This window comes from Heterocephalus glaber, unplaced genomic scaffold (genome assembly GCF_053883595.1).
Source record: "Heterocephalus glaber isolate CG9 unplaced genomic scaffold, H.glaber_assembly_v1.0 deba00001456, whole genome shotgun sequence".
Lineage (NCBI taxonomy): Eukaryota > Metazoa > Chordata > Mammalia > Rodentia > Bathyergidae > Heterocephalus > Heterocephalus glaber.
Window position 1 is genome coordinate 2,474,553 of NW_028258304.1, and position 11,605 is coordinate 2,486,157.

General features: G+C 41.4%; 1 long non-coding RNA gene across 1 annotated transcript in view; it reads right to left on the reverse strand.

Annotated features, from left to right (window-relative positions):
- Nucleotides 1-1,277, reverse strand: part of LOC147827107 (uncharacterized) — a 103,504-nt gene extending 102,227 nt beyond the window's left edge. The window contains exon 1 of the long non-coding RNA XR_015452930.1: nucleotides 1,056-1,277. This is a non-coding gene — a long non-coding RNA (uncharacterized LOC147827107). The remainder of the gene's footprint in view (nucleotides 1-1,055) is intronic.
- Nucleotides 1,278-11,605: the final 10,328 nt, after the last annotated feature.

An 11,605-nucleotide genomic window follows, 5' to 3' on the forward strand; every position in this document is an offset into this window, starting at 1 on the left:
AATTTTATTATAAATATTACATGCATAGATAGTAAGGCCCACTATAGAGTATAATGCTGTATTTTAAACAAAAATAAAATGGCACCAAGTATCATAACATCCAACAGGACATGTTGAATAAAAAATTCAAGTTGCAAAAAGAAATGAATGGTCTAAATGTCATTTACTCATGTCTTTTAAAAAGTCACTCACACAGGGCAGGGGATTTAGCTCAGTGGTTCCACCACCTGCCTCGAAAATGCAAGTTCGATCCCCAGGACCAAAAAAAAACCCCAAAAAACAAAAAGTCACTCAGACAAAACAATTATTCTCATGTGTGTATATATACACATGGACATTAATGCTTAGAAAAACCCCAATAGTCAAAGGGAATATAATTTATTCTTTCCATAAAATAGTAATTTTGCATAAAAGGAATGCAACAATGTATTAATTATGTAATTTTGCATCAATAAAATATACATACATACACATAAAAGAAAACTTGGAAAATACAGAAAGAAGTAAGTAAAATAACTTCCAATTCCACCTCAACATCTAGCTGTCTGGAGCTCCTCCTTCCGGTGTTTGTGGAAAGGGTCCAGGGTCTGCTCTGAGCCACTCAAAGCATGCCCAGCAGGCCATCAACTGCCCTTCTGCCCACATGGAGCCAGGCACCATTCAGCCCAGTAGAACTCCTAATCCAAATAGCACCTTGACTCTGCAAAGGTCATGCAGCCCACCCATACATTTGTGATTCAAACTACAAAACACTAAGCAAAGTTCTGAATTTTTCCATGGTAACTTCAATGTTTCTTTTTAAGCGGTGAATATCAAAATCTTTCCAAACAAGTAAGTTCCACTTCCCTTTGTTTGGGTATTTATTTTGTTTTGCTTTCTTTGCTGGCATTTTTGTGTCCCTGTTTCTTGGTGCCCTAAACCCACACAAGGTCTGCCTCTTAACTAATCCTACATTGCTCCTTTCCCCACATCCAAAAAACCATTTGCAAAGACAACCAAGCTTGCTGCTCGCACCCCACCCCACCCCACATCTATTCCTCCTGTCTCAGTCTTACCATTGTGTCCAGGGAAAGCTGCAGAACAGTGAATTCTTAGCAGATGACGGTGTTGCCCTGTCTCCCCATTCTGAGCCAGCCCCAGTTATGTGTGGCATCCGGAGTCAGCATTTTGTAGGCTTCTGTGACATTTGAGAACCCACATCCCACTTCTTCCAGTATTGGAGAAGAGAAGGAAGGACAGAGGGCTGCTCTTGTCACCACCACCAATGAGCTCGTCCTCCTCTAAGAAGCAATAAGAAAAACAAATTTCACCCCATGAATCAGGAAGACTAAACTCATGATAAAGCACACATTCTCCAGCTGCCTGATCTGCCAGCTGACCTCTCCAATAAAAGGAAAAGTAGACTGAAGCTCCCTCCCTAGAATGAAATAACTGATTAAACAAAAAAGACATTCTTCACTGAAACAAGCCTTTCATGCCATCCACCTAAAGGCTTTGATTTCTACATCCCTTCCAACATCACATTTTCTTATCAGCCCCCTTGGGTCTGAAGTCACACATTTCTGGAAGCTTTTCCAACTCCAACACTTGGTGCAAGGGAGCCATGAGCAAGTCACTTAACCACCCTGAGTTTCAATTTCTCAATCTGTAAATTGAAACACTAATTCCTATCTTTTTGTGCTGTTGAAAGGGTTCACTTTGTAATCCTAGCCCAAATGCCCCTCAGTATTACTAACTCAAAATAGGGCTGCCCACCTGGTAGATAAATAGTACTGGGGGATTGTTTTTGACCCTCTCTTTGGCTGAGCTATTCTTGAGAGACCAAGTCAAGGAAGGAGGTGATATAAGGTAACAGCACAGGTTTCAGAGAGTTAGGTAGCCTAGGTTTAAACCTTCTCTCCACCACTTACTTGTGGTAGAACCATGGAGAATTTCTTAAGTTCTCCAAAACTCAGTGCCTTCCAATTAAAAGTGGGGAATTGAAACTACCAATGTGGTGTAGGGCTGTCAGGAGGAAATAAAGAAGATGGTGCTTATAGTTCACTTAGTACAGAGATTCTGATAAAACTTTGATAAGATGTTGGCTATTCTTACGCTGGTGGATATTCCATTAATACCATGTGAGTACACTGCCTGAAAACAAAATCATTAGAGCCATCCACAGTAAAAACCTGGAAAAGAATCAGGATAGAGAAGACTGTTAAAGTTGGTATAGCAGACAGTGGATTAATCAAGGAATCCTTAAATTACAAGTGACATATTCAACTCAATTTTCATTAATTAGCAAGAAACAAGATTTATTAGCTCTTGTGACAGGGTTGAAGTTGGCCTTGAATATGACTGGCTCCAAAGATTCCCAGTTATTATAGCTCTCTAACCCCTTCTCTCAGTCTGCTTCTCTGTGGATCAGTCTCCTTCTTACTTTCTACAGATGGTTTCTTCTGTGCAGCAAGAAACATTATCTACATGTAAAAACCATGAACAGATTCTAATTAGTCATGTTAAGATCTCATGCCCATCTCTAGACCAATCATTGATGGAGTATCCTGATTGGTCAAACCTAAGCTGTTCCATTCCTTTGACCAGAATGCTTTTTCTGCCAAAACAACACAAAATGGGGGTTGTTCAGTTCCACAAGGAGAAAGGGTGGTGAGGTGCAGTTACCAAAGAGGAAAGGGTTAATAGATACTATACACATCATCAAATGCTTCTTCTAGATAATATCCAAGGGCATCATATAACCTTTCTTTTCCCCGTGTTCAAGGTTCAGCTTTATTAATGAATACATTTCTAATCCTGGGAACACTAACTGCTCCAAATTTAATTAATTAAAAATGCACTAATATGTAATATTCTCAGGAGAAATATCTCCAAGTTAAGAATTAAAAAGTGGGTTATACGTTGTACATTATTAAATATCAGTTACTTTTTAATTCCATCAGGTCTATAGTCAGCAATCAATAAAACCATTCTTTTTTATGTTCTTCAAATTCTTCTGTTAAATCTACTAAGCTGTTTTCTATAATGGGGAAGGAATGGAAATCCCCATTGTCTTTCCACCTCCATATATGCTTGTGATATATGCTGAAGTTACTGATGCAAATTCTTTGAGGTTACAGATCACTTGTTCATCAAGATGCATCTGGGGGCCAGGGATTTAGCTCAGTGGTTCTGCCCACCACCTGCCTCACAAGCGCAAGGACCCAAGTCTGATCCCTGGTACCCCCCCCTCAAAAAAATCCATCTGTCTGCCAGAGGATTAAAGGAGACAATCATGGGAGGAGGCCTGGGGCTCAGATGTTTATTCTGGGTTCCTGGATTATTTTTCTGGAACTCTTCAGAGTAAAACACTTCCACCATAGTCCCAAAATGTGTTACCATTTTTAGTACTGTGAGCCTTTCCTTGTTACTGACTGCAATTGGTCTGCTGTATCTCTGCAGCTTCTATGTGTTTTGTCTTATTCTGACCTTCTTCTCTGGATGAGAGCATTTTCAACTTTTGCGGGATTCTAGAAGGCCCTCCTCCCATTAGAATACCTGTTAAATGACCTGCCATAATATATATGTACTTGTGTTTGTCAGCTTTCTTTCATCACAAAATATCTGAGAAAATCAATTTAAAGGAAGGAAGACTTTGGCTCATGGTTTCAGTCCACAGTCACTTGGCTCTGTTATTTCTGGCTCTGTGGTGAGGCAGAACATCACAGTGGGTAGCCTGAGGTGGAGCAAAGCTGCTCACCTTTATGGCAGCTGTGAAGGGAAGGGGGGAAGGAAAAAGAGGGAGGGAGAGGGAAAGGAAGGAGGGAGAAGAAGTAGAAGGAGAGAGGGAAAGGGAAAGGGCACAGTTTTGTAACAAAGCTCCTACCCCAGTCCACTAAGCCATGAACCCATAAAAGGATTAATCTATTCATGGCATCAGACCCTTCCCTCCCAGAGGCCCCACTTCTGGATATTGCTGCATTGGGGACCCAACTTTGGGGGGACATTAAAACACAAATCATAGAGGTAATCTTTTTTGTACCAGGGATTGAACTCAGGACCTTGTGCCTGCTAGGCAGGCTCGGTGCCACTGAGCTAAATCCCCAGCCCCCATAGCAGTAATCTTGACATGACACAAAACAGAAACTAACAAAACCTGGGTGCTGAAAGTCCTAGGAAACTCAGAGTCCTCCCCCATAAGTTCAATTAGTTAAATCCGAATCATCTTTGTGGATAGTTGTAAATGCAGTCATCACACACTGTAAAACTGTGGGGGCCCATCATTCAAATATCACACTGGAGTAAAGGATTACATTGATCTTCTTAGAACCTCTACAAGATATTCACTCCACACTGAAGCTATTGAGTTGTTGTCCACAGTCTTACAGAACAGTGACCTGGTTCTCCCATCACAGGATCCCCATAAAGAAGCCTCAATGTTGCTGGCCATCTGGCTTTCTTCTTCAAACTACAGTGAGCATACATCCCTGCTGGTCAGCCTTCCTCCAGATCCCATAAATACAGGGCCAGTCTGCTCCTGTCCTCCATAAATTATTGCTTTCTGTTTACCTTAGAGCATATTGTATCTCTGACTTCTTTTTTATTGTCCTCAGTGGGAATTTTGAAGATTTGCCATCGGTATCTACAGGGTCTTCTTTCTGGAGGTCAGAGGCCTCCAGAATTGAGTTAGAATTTCCCAAAGACCCCACCTCTTAAGACTAGGTTCCAAATATAAGTGAGATTTTACAGTTTTTGTCCTTCTTACAGCTATGGTTCTCCTATCTCTGCAAAGTGTCTAATTTTTCTTTCTGCTCTCCAGTCTTTGATGAGTCTTTTGATGCTACAAAATCTGATTCAGGCTCTGAGTTTGGTCCAGATGGAGTTTGCACACCTTGGTGCAGTAGTCTCTGCAACATTATAGAAAGTAGTCTGGGTTGGTTGTCAAGCACAGAGTTAGTACACTTTTCTTTGAAATTATCCTTAGACCAAGAGATGGAGAAGTGGCATAAAAAGAATTAAGATGTGTAATGTAAACAGACCAACTCCCCACAATGAATTTAATCATTATATACTGCAAAAATGTACTAATAAAAATTTGAAAAATTTTTAAAGAAATTATCCCTTAGTCCTTCTGTAGACTGGGATTCAATATTCAAGTACTAAGACCACAAATGTTTAATAATTACAAAGTAGTCAGGAGTCACACAAAAACTCTTGGACACTTTTTTTGTAATTGCCTCATTTGTTGATTCAAAACTCTGGAAGGAATGTCTATCTCCCACACCCCAAAGTAGAAGTCAACAGGGCTTGACTGCGGTGATATTGCACAACTCTGAATTGTACACTTTAAGTGGGTGCACCATATAATATGGAATTGTAGCTCATTAAAGTTGTTTTTTTTAATTTCATCCAGCTGGACATGGTGCCACACATCATAATGCCAACTACTTGGGAGGCTGAGGCAAGAAGATTGCAAGTTCAAGGCCAAACTGAACAACTTAGTGAGACCATGACTCAAAATAAAAGATAAAAAGGGCTGAGAATGTAGCTCAATGGTAAAGTGCTCCTGGGTTTGAGCCCCAGTACTAAAAGAAAAAAACTGTGCCCTGACTTGCCAGTGGCCTCATTGCCTCCCACCTTCATGACAAGCATCAGAGGTTTCTCAGAGGTGTTTGTCCTTCTCCTGCTTCTTGGGCTTCTTGTCCACATTGGTCCCAGTGCTAGACCCTGCCCACCATCCCGACAGCCCTTCCAGACCCAGGGCCAGGGGAGCAGGGAGACAGAGAGAATTTAGGGAGTTGGCCACATGGTTGGGGGCCTGGCAATTTCAAAATCTGTAGTCCATGTGAAGTTGCTTATGTTGCCATGATGTAAACTCCTCCTCTGCCCCAAGAACTCAGTGAAATCCGCTACATAGGCAAATCACCTTGTCAGGCAGAGACTGCATTGCACACTTGGAATAAGGCAGCCCGATGGAAACCATCCTTACACTGAACAAGCAGATGCTGAAAGCTGTTGGGAACCAGAGCCCTTTGCTTCTGTTTCCCATTCCCACCCTAGCCCACAGCCACAAGAATCCACAGACATTTTAAGGAGACCTCTCAAAGCAATAGATAGTCAAAGGAATCTTATTTAGTTTATTGTTGGTGGAGCTTTTGGGGAGATAGCTGGTTTTGGTTTGGGTTTTTTGTGATACTAGAGATTGAATCCAGGGCCTTTGCACTGAGCTGTATCTGTAGCCCTTTACTATTTTTTACTTTAAGGTGGGCTCTCACTAAGTTGCCCAAGCTGAGCTCAAACTTGCAATCCTCCTGCCTCAGCCTTCTAGTGTGCTGGGATAACACCCAGCTCAGAATCTTATCTACTTTTTAAGGAATTTGGTGGACTGATACTTGAGCAACAGTTCACTAGACTCAACAGGCTGAGGCAAGGCTTTTCCCTTCCTTCCGTTCTGTTACTCAGTTATTAGTCACTCATTCACTCAGCCAGGCACTGACTCACTCTTTACAGAGAAGTAGCCACATGTAAGGCACTGAGCAATAAGCACTGGGGCTTCAACAGAACAGGGAATGAGTTACCCCTCCCTCCCCTCAAGGCATTCCTGACTGATGAAGTGAGCACAGAGGGAAAAGCAGGCACAGGACCCAGCCATCAGGGCATTTGTTCAGGGACCGTGCAGATGACACGTCCCAGGGACACAGCAAGGAAACCTTCCCTTCGGATGTGACTTGGCTGTGGCTGGCATCACCTGGGACTCCTTTTAGCTGGGCTCCAAGACCCCTCCTGGCTACTTACAGTTCCCTCTCCTCCAGGCAACAAGCTCCTCTCGATCACTGCTGCAGCCTCTATGACTCTGGATTCTCCTCTCCATCTCTTCCCACACGAGTTCAAGCAGTGGAGTAAGACACAATCTCCCCAGCAACCTTTTTGTATTACTTCCCTAAATTAAAGTGCCCAGGAATCTTGGTTTAAATGATTTGCCTGATATTTGCTACAGGATAATAAGAATATAAGAAAAATGATAAAAATGGGTCTGTATGAGTTACAAATATTCGAAAATCTTAACATATTCCTACAGTCCTGGTCTTGAGTCAGGAATTTCTGGTTTTCTCTGGGAGTAAGTGAAATAATGATAATATTGCAGATATTAGGTGCATAGAATTTTTCAGGTACCTTGCATTTCTCAAATACACAAGTTCAGTAAAATTACCCACATTTTACAAATGAAGAACCAAAGGCTCTCAGTATTAAGTGGCTTGTTCAAGGGTGCAAAGTCAGTAAAAACTGAAGGCCAAGGCCATGCTATTCGCACTGTACCATCCTCCCCCCGTGAACCTCCTCCCTGCATGTGCACCCCTGAAGCCAGATCTCACTAGCTCCCCTCCCTCTTGGACTAGACCTAGGGAAAAGGACATAAGGACACCTTCCTTCACACCAGCCCTTCCTTCCAAACTCAACAGAGATCACGGCTGCCCTTTCTTGTCTCCAGTAGAGAGCCGCCTTATTGAGGATCCTTGGGCTCTGAGCTTCATGACTGACATGAAAGGCCATGACTCCCTCTCCCTTGCAAACATATTCTATTCTGTAAATAGACATACTTTCTATTTCTCATACTGTTGTGAGGATAAAATAATTTTTGTGAAAACACTTAACACAGAACAGGTAATAGACATATTTGAGTTGATTATGCTCGTGCTTCTTACTCACCTCTAACTGACTGATAAACTCTCCTCAAGTATCTATGCCCTCCTCACTGTTCTTTCTGGAAACAGAGACCTCTTGACCAAGTCCATCAGGCCCCTTCTCCCCAGTCTCAGTCTCTTCTCCATCTTATTGGTTCTTACTCTCCCAAGGCTCTCCCCTCCATTGGATGGCAGGCTCCACTTTTTTCCCAGACCATATCAAGTATTCTGATTTAGCCCAGTATCTAGTCCTCTGGCTCCTCTTCCATGCCTATGCATCGCCTTAGTCTTACTCGAGGTTTTAACCATCTCAGATTGTTACACTTACTCCCCTCCCCTCACTACTAAGCTCCCATAATGTCCTGTCCACCTGGCTTCCTGTAAATGTCATCAGAAAAGTCACCAATGCCCTCATCATCAAATTCAATGGTCTCTTTTTAGTTTTGACTTTGCTGCTGCACTTGACTCTGAGGACGTTCTGTGTTCCTGGAAACTGTCCTAGTATTCCCTACCATTCTCAATGGATTCTCCTCCCACATCTCAGACTTAGTTTTCTTTGCCAACTTTCTCTTCAAATGTTGAAGGTCCCTTTTCTTCTGACTTTATACACTCTCTCTGGACAATCTCATCTGCTAACACATCTTTAACAGTCTTGCAAATCATTATTTCCAGTGCCTAAACCCTGAAAAGTGTAGAGCCAGCCATACTTTATAGCAAAGTGTGGGTTCTAGAAGCAGCTTGAATTTCTGCCTGGTAACCCACAGACACTTTATTCCTAGCTGTCAAAAGAGGTCCAAGCACAGAATCTTCTGCTGGGCACTGGTGGCAATGCACAAAGACTTAAAACCCTGCAAGCTGGTCACAATCTCTGGTCCTTCTTTGCTAGGTTCCCTTCCTTGAAGGCATCCGCATGGCCACATACTCCACCACTGAAATCACAAGTTCTCTGAGACAGAAAGAAGGAACAATTCCAAAAGATGAGCGGTTCCACCTCTCCCAAAATCCAAATTCCTTTTTTTTCCACTTCCCAACACACACTCATCCTTCCTCCCCATTCTCATCAAATGTATCTAATGTCTCATGACAACAGTGCCCTCTAGGGAAACTTTTCAAATTGCACCGTTCTGGCTGATGGTATTTTCCAATGACTGCTTCAGTCAGTACCATTAATCCTACCTGCTCTTCTTACAATAGGACTGTGACACTCCATCCATCAAGGGTAGAAGCTATGTTCCTTTCTTTGGGTTGGAATGGGATTGTGACTATTGAGTGATGCTATGTGACTTTCAAGCCTAGGCTCTCCTTTGCCTGTTTCTTACCTTTGGAGTCCTGAGGCATAATAATCAATTCAATGGCCCTGAGGTTGCCATGTTTCCAGGAGGCCCAGACCACAGGGACAGACTATGTGAAGAGAGACAGCTGATTCAACCTGCTACTCTTCCACTCCAGCTACTAACTGACTATGATCATCTGAGACAACTAAGTCAGAACATCCCTAACTAAGCCCTCTTCAAATTACTGCTCCACAGAAAACATGAAAGATAATAAAATGATGACTGTTACTTTTGTGATTTTTTTATGCAGCACCATATGGCTAGAACAATGGGCCATTAAATCAATATAGGGATGTATAGGGCCAGGGATGTAGCTCAGTGGCACCGTGCCTGCCTGGCAAATGCAAGGTCCTGAGTTTGATCCCTGGTAAAAAAAATATATATATATACATATATATATATGTATATATATGTATATATATGTGTATATATGTGTATATATAGTATATCATGACCAGCATATGTGTTTTTTAAAATAAAGAATAAAACAGAATGGAATGAAAAATGTAATAATAAAGTATGGCTGAGAAAATTGTTCGATAGATGTATGTGTTTGTATATGTGTATCCTGGATCAAGAAGTGAAATATAGAAGGGAGGAGGGAGAGGAGGGGAATGGGGAAAAAAAGAAGAACCAAGATTATATTATGTATAGGTACAAATTCCCTATGATTAATGTGACCAATATGTATGACAAACATGTACTAATAAAAATATAAAGTTAAAAAATTAAAAAGAAGTGAAATGTATTCATTTCTATGCGTAACTTAAAGTTCTGAGAAGCTAAACTACAAAAACGAACCACACTGAGGGCAATATCTTAGTCAAGGAGGCTGAGAACCCTAAGGCCCTGTTAGCAAGTTATATTTAGCTTTTTCATCTGGACAAGAGAGAAAAGCAGAAATACCACCCCCTTGCTTGTGAGAGCAAGAACAAAGGCAACTCCTAGAACATGGGTGATTCTTGTATATTTTTACTATAATACTTAATGACTTGATTCTTTCAGTAAATACCCTGTTGCATTAATGAAATTTCTGAGACAATTTGATGGTATGTTTTCTCCTTGAAACTCCTACATCGGAACTACTTGAGGGCTTGAAAAATGAAGATCCCTGGGCCACTTTTCAAACCTACAGGATCAGAAAGGCCTGTGGTTCAAGACTGCATTTTAGCCTAGCTCCACAGGGGATCATAGACACAACTAAAGTCTGAAATCCATGGAGTCACAGAGAAGTCTGTCAAAGTATTTGAAATTCAAATTCACCTAGAAAATGAAGGTTAACTCTGTCATGCAAAGACCTTCCACCAAATCAGACTGCTGAGAGGGCTCCAGTGTGCCACAATGCAACTGGAAAGAACTGATTATAGGGAAAGCTCTTCCAGGTGCCTATAAAATAAGAATCAAAGCTGGAAATGCTTTCATTTTTTAAAAAGAAGATTGCATTTCTGAGGGATGTGTGGAAGACTGTGTGTATGTATGTATGTGTGTGTCTGTCCATGTATGTATCTGAGTATATCTGTGTGGGTGTATGTATATCTGCATGTGAGTGAGTATATGTCTGTGCCTGGGTATGTCTCTGTATGTGTGAATATTTCTGACTGTGTATGTCTTTTTGTGATTGTCTCAGTGTGTCTGAATGTGCCTGGTGTGTTGGTACATATGCCTGGGCATGTTTGTGGCCATGGCCAGAGTTCTAGGAAGACAATGTGTTGGACAATGTGTTTCCTGATCAGCTCCAGGAACCATCTTATCTGTTCAGATGGCTTTGAGCCTTGGACTCTAGTGTTTCCTCACTCACCACTGCACACACAGATACATACATATACACACAGGAAAATCCTTAAGATCCTACTGGATTGGGGCCTCCTCTCCTTTTTTCTTCTTTCTTTCTCTAAATTATATCCATATTAGTATAGATTTACTGGTCCAAAAGGGCCTTTAGCTATTCTAGACTACAGTACTCTCTTAAGAAGGTTGATGATAAACAACATTTTTTATAAGTCATTATGCCTTGACAGTACCAGTAAGTCATTAGATTCTACTAAGCAACCTAAAATGGTCCTACAGGGAAGTTAAATGCTACACAAAATGATTCAAAGTTTAATCATGTTATTGTTTGCATTAAGAATAAAAAGCACATGGGGGGGCCAAGGATTTAGCTCAGTGGTTCTGCTGCCTGCTTCAAAATCAAAAGGCCCCGAGTTCCATCCCCGGTACCAAAAAAAAAAAAAAAAAAAGAATAAAAACCACAATATGTGACAGACACATAATAATCACAAGATAAAAGACCAAACATAGAGCAATATCATCATATCAGTGATGGGATTCAACTCCACCATCAGTTAGTAGTTACTGCCTACCCATGAAGTATATTCTCAACCTCCCTTTCTCACGCCAGGGTCACTATCCCTTAAAGGTAATTTTTTTTTGAGACAGGGTCTTGCTATGTAGTTCAGGCCAGCCTTGAACTCACACCAATCCTCCTGCCTCAGCTTCCTGAGTGCTGGGATTAAAGGCCTGTGTCAGTATGCCCAGCAAAGATAATTTATTACATAATCACAACATAACGTGTTTCTATTTTATTACATGTTCTTAAATATATTTAAAAAT